Source organism: Lathyrus oleraceus, chromosome 7 (genome assembly GCF_024323335.1).
Source record: "Lathyrus oleraceus cultivar Zhongwan6 chromosome 7, CAAS_Psat_ZW6_1.0, whole genome shotgun sequence".
Classification (NCBI taxonomy): domain Eukaryota; kingdom Viridiplantae; phylum Streptophyta; class Magnoliopsida; order Fabales; family Fabaceae; genus Lathyrus; species Lathyrus oleraceus.
The window spans coordinates 73,210,932-73,216,770 of NC_066585.1; the positions used below are offsets into that span (position 1 = coordinate 73,210,932).

Sequence of the window (5,839 nt, forward strand, 5' to 3'; positions counted from 1 at the left end):
CTGATTTCAAAGGAATAGTATGTCACTGGAGTGAACGGTTTATGACCGAAGGTAGGTAATTGATCGTGAAAGATATGAGTGGTTCCCTAAGACGGAAGGAGGGATAATTAGGAGTATGCTCTCCAAGGATTCGCCTCCTCGTGACTACGTATTCTCACTGTGCAATGAGAAAGTGAGAGCAATCATAGTTCGTGGAACCACGAAAACAAAAGGAAGAAAGGGAAGTGTTTGTCTAAACAACTAAGATTAACAAGACAAACAACTTCAAGAGTATGATAGAAGTGAGGAAAAAGTATAACTTGTACCAATAAAATGGTAAAATGGGAACTCATAAGGTAAACTGGCTTTGAACCCAAGAATGAAAAGGTACATACTAAGATATGGAGGAACAGAGGCATACCCACTTTATTATCTTACGAAAAGGAATGAATTAGATATTTGGGTACAAGACAAACGACTCTTGGTTCACAAGATGGACAAATGTCCTAAAAGGATGAGAATGAGACCCACAAGAAAGTATTGTTGGATGCAAGGAAGAATATCTCACTTGTTGGGGGAACAAACAGTTCGAGATCAAAGAAGAATGGTATCTTGGACCCATGAAGGAATAAACTCTGAACCGAAGAGCGAAAGATGTATTGACTAGGATGGTGGAGGAAACTAGGAATAGCCACTCCTATTATAACCAGAAACAAAGGGAATTAAATGTTTGGGTACAAGCCAAACAACTCTTGGTTCACAAGGTTTTTCATTAGTCGTCCTAAAAGGATGAACATGGAAACCAAGGAAAAGTAATATTCAATCTCAAAAAGATGCTATTGATTGATGAATGAATAATGATTGAATTATAAATAGGGTATCTCCTGAAGAAACTGGGTTCTTCTGCCTACGTATCCTTATAGTGCAATAAGGAAATCAAAGCTTTCGTAGTTCAACCCACTAAGGCTGAAAACAAGAATGATTGGTGAGGCAAAAGAAAATGATTGATTGATTGATTGAATGAAAGAATGGAATAAACTTGATAGTTACTTGATAAGAACCATACTAAAGCATATGAGTAAAGGTGGATATGATACACAACGGGCAAAACGTATCGCACCCAAAGATATCCAGAATGAGTGTAGGAAAGCTCCAGTCTCATTCATTCTTTACTACTTAAGGCTCGTGGCGTGTAATTCTCATCCTAACTTTCAAGTTGCTGGATGAGAATTTTTGTTGTTGTTTCTTGCAATGATGAAGAGAGAGAGAGACTTGACAGTTGATTGACGAGAATCACACTAAAGTATATGAATAAGGGCGAGTGCTTTGAATAGATAGGGCCTACACCCCATACATAAAGTCACTATATACAAGGATGAGAGAAACTCCGTCTCATCATTCCCTACTGCTTAAGGCTCATGACGTGTGATACTTCTTATGACTAATAAGTTACTGGAGAAGAAACTTCATGGTTGATCCTTGTGTTGATGTTGTTTAGTATAGATAAAAGTTGGTATTTTATTCGATTCATATTGCACTAAAGTATATGAATAAGGGAGAGTGCTTTGAGTAGTTAGGGCCTATGCCCCGTACGCAAAGTCACTCTATACAAGGATGGGAGAAACTCCGTCTCATCATTCCTTATTACTTAAGGCTCGTATCGTATAATTTGAACCGTATTTACCAAGTGTTAAACTTTGATTTATCTTGTATAACCCGCTGCTTGGTATGATTGATGATGCCTTGATCCTAGATCTGACTTGAGGCTTTGAGCTCCACAGCTTACATGAAAAGTCTTATTAAATGACCAAGGATCTTCTGGTCACTCAAATTAGATTGTGGGATTATACAATATCAAAGGATTTAGTTGATCAAAAGTACTTTTGATCAACTTGAATCGAGGGTTAGAATTGATTTAAGGGAACTAAGTTAAAACTTAATCTAAAGATGAGAATTTAATCAAATTAACCTAAGGGCACATGTAATGATTAGTCATGGTTTGATTAACATTCTAAGCCTAAGGGATCATGCCTTGGAAATTCAATTAAAAATTCTAAGTCAAAATTCCTATGGGAGCAAGTCAAGTTACATGGCTTAAAACAACATAATAAACCCCCTAAGAATAAAATGGTCATTTTACAAGAATATGGATATTGAATTTATTCTACTCATGAAGCTTCTAATCGAAATCAATTCAATTCTAAATGTTTCTAATTATTCTCAAAAATGAATCAACAAACCTAATGGTCAAAATTTAACCTAATGTCTAACCATGCTAAGGATCAACATATCAATCCGAATTCTGAGTGAAATGAAAACAAAATCAACGAAGAATTAAAATATCAACAAGGCATGCCAAGATTAAATCCAAAAACCTAATTTCTAACCACATGACCAAAATCAAGTTGAGAACAAAAACGATCACATCTAATCGATCTAATTAAACTACAATTTCTAATTAAACCTAATTAACCTAAATTAGTTCCTAATCTACAAAAATCAAGAGTCCAAATCTAATTAGAAATTTGATTAAACCTAATCTCATCCTAATTACCTAATTAGTTCTAACTATTAATTAATCTACCTAATCAACAAAAAAGTTAATTCTTAATATTTCTAAAACTATGAATTAATCCTAATTTTTAATCTAACTAATTAATCAACAAAAATGAAATAATTCCTAATATCTAAAATAAAAAAATTCTAATTCTAACATGAATTAATCCTAATTAGCATCAAGACTAATCAATAAATTTAAATAAATTAGAGAAACTTAAATCATGGATTAAGAGAACAAATCATGAAGACATTGCAATGGGCCTTGGGGTATTAACATTGAGGAGAAGTGAGATCAAGAAAAAGGAGGTTTGGGCCGTGATGTTGTTGAACAATAAACCCAATTCAAAATGAACACCCGGTCCACCATACACATCAAAGATCCGGATCTCCAACCCTTCTTCAGAACCCGTGGATAAGAACATATGCTGAACGATTTTGTCCCTAGCAACCGCGGCACCGTGACGCATCAACCACTCACCTCTCGTATTCGACGCGGCCCATTGGGAATCAACAAAGAAAAGCAGGTAACACCTTACAAACCTGTGGGTTTAGTTCTTCATTTTGCTGGATTTGTCAATTTCTGGATTATAGTTACGATGCAGTTGAATGGTTAGCTAAGGATACACATGAGGTTGATATATTAGCATTGTTAGAACTAAACAAAAGCCAATTAAAACTATGCTAATCTAAGTCATTTGGATTGAATGCTAAAACTTGGTTATGATGATATGCCAGTTACTTTAGTTATGAGTGTTATGTAATGTTGGTGTGAACTTGTTTAGCTTTAGAATTGATGTATGCATACCATTGTGATGATGATAGATAGGAAGATGTTTTCTATATCAAAATTTGCATTTCAACATTTGATGTATGATATGGTATGTCATGCTAAATTGACCTAGATTATGAATGAGTTCATGGTGTGTTTGAGATAACATATATGGTTAATGAATGAAATGTTATCTTGCTTGGTTTATTGGCACGGTTAATGTAACTTGGTAACAATGCCAACAATTTTGTTTGCTTTTTGTAGGATGTGCGAACACGAAATGATGGAAATCAAGGTGTAGCTTCTATTTGAAGATAATGGTGAAAGTTTGGATCATTGTCCATGGAGTTAGATGTATTTGGACTTGTCATATTTTCTTTGTTATAAATTAGTAGTTTGGAGTTGAAAATGACATGTTATAATGGTTGGAAACTTGTAGCTTGAAATGTATGGTTGTAGTTATGTAACTTGAAAAATTGAATGTACGGTATTCAAGGTTGTAATGAAATAATAGGAGAAAATTGTATGGAAATGTACATGATTAGTTCATGAAATTGTAATGAATAAATGGTTAGATGAAATATTTTGAATTGAAGTGTTGTAATGGGATTAGGGACAATGTATTTGTGTGGCTGGCAATTGGAATTCATTTGCACATGGCTGAAATTGGAATGGTTTTAATGGTTTATGTATATGGAAGTTGTATGGAGCCATGTATGTTAGTTTATGATGTGAAATGCTTTTGAAAAAAATGCCCATGTATGGTTCAAGATGCTTGTAAATGTAAGTATAACAAAAATTGTGATGATAGGTTCAAGATGTGACTTAAAACTCGACTTTCTCCACTTGTTTTTTTAATGCCATTTTTGTATGAAATTGGTCATTGAAATGAAATATGACTTGGTTTGAAATATGTAATTGAATATTACAATGTTGGTTTATTGGATTGAAGATGTACGTAAGATTGTTAGAGTCATTTTAGGTCATATAGAAATGTGAAAATGATTATGTATTGCAATGGTTAAAAAGGGGTATGGTTTAAAAGTGGTTTAAAATGACTATGAACAACAACAAAAATGAAGGTGATTTTGTTCAAAATAGATCATGGATTAAATGAAATTGACTTAGGTGGTTGATGGACAACAAGGACAAGGTCATAGTGATTGAGGGAGGAAAGTATGGTAAGTTGACTTTGATCAACTAGTTGACCAAAAAGTCAACCGATGCAAAAAGATGATGAAATGGACTTCTCTGATTAAAAATGCATGTTAAAAATGGAATCGTGAACCAATTGGGATCAATGTGATGAATCAATGAAGTTTGGAGCAATGAAGATCAATGGAATCAATGGATGAGGCGACTTAGATCAAGTGAGACCAATGACAATGTGCAATGGAATGTGAATGCAAGCATGCTTGGAACCAATCAAAGCAAGCCATGTACTAGGGTTTAGTAGCCAAAATTCAAATCTAAGTATTCAATCAAAGGCCTCAAACCGAGAAGTAATCAACATAAGCATTGCACCAATGTCATGAACCACAACTAGGGTTTCCAACCCTCCTCAAAGCGAGCCATACAGTTTACCAACCTCAAGGTCAATGATTAGGGTTAGGATGTCCAAATGACTACCATGATGTAACCTTCAAGAATCAAGGCCTCAAGGAACCAAGTAATTTGGGTTTTACGCCATATGATGAGCCATACCATGATCTTCAAGCATAACCCTTATTTTCAATGACCGACAACCTTGAGGCTATAATGCCTGTTAGCATGTATTGATTATGCATGAAGGACGCACATGAGTGAGTCTTAAGTCATAAGTCAGATGAGAAGCAAAAATGAATGGCAAATTTTGAGGTACAACACATTCACATGACAAATTTACAATAAATTCCTTGACAAGCTTCTCATAGCAAGGACCAATGTCTGTCACAATTTTCATCAACCCAACGTCCTTCATCAAATTCCAAATTTCTTGAAAATTAAGAGTATCCATATTCATCTCTCTTTCCAAAGAAATTCTTCTTTGGCATACAAACTTCCACTTCTTTACATTATCTTCAGAGTGGAAAGACACATTGTCTAAATGAGCAACATGAATATTCAAAGGGACCCTTTTCCTCCAATCTTCTTTCTAGAAAAGGGCACGATGTCTAAGACATATGCTTCAACATTTGTTTATGAGTTAGTTGATACCACAAGTTTACTCTTAAGAGACATCCTTTTTAGTAGCAATATCTTTAATTTTTCTCTGTATATATTGAAGAGTTCTATTTTACTCAATTTCAGTGTTCCTCTCAGAGGTTTTATGAGGATAATTTTTCTTCTTCTCTTTCAGTTTATCAATCAAGTTCTAGCCTTTCTTTTCACTGCAGGTTCTTCATCAGTTTCAGTATCTTCATCAACATCAACCACCCCTTGTCCCTTATCTTTTTCACTAGGATAATCCTCATTACTCACATTTGTATTGAGCTCATTGCTTCCATCAAATAACTTACTTAGAACTTCAGCCTCTACATTTTGATGGTTATC

At 34.5% G+C, this 5,839-nt stretch overlaps 1 long non-coding RNA gene across 1 annotated transcript; it reads left to right on the forward strand.

Annotated features, from left to right (window-relative positions):
* The first annotated feature begins 2,785 nt into the window (after positions 1 to 2,785).
* LOC127106814 (uncharacterized) lies at positions 2,786 to 3,902 on the forward strand. Its single transcript, XR_007795500.1, has 2 exons — positions 2,786 to 3,062; positions 3,572 to 3,902. It is a non-coding gene; the product is annotated as an uncharacterized LOC127106814 (long non-coding RNA).
* The last annotated feature ends 1,937 nt before the right edge of the window (positions 3,903 to 5,839 follow it).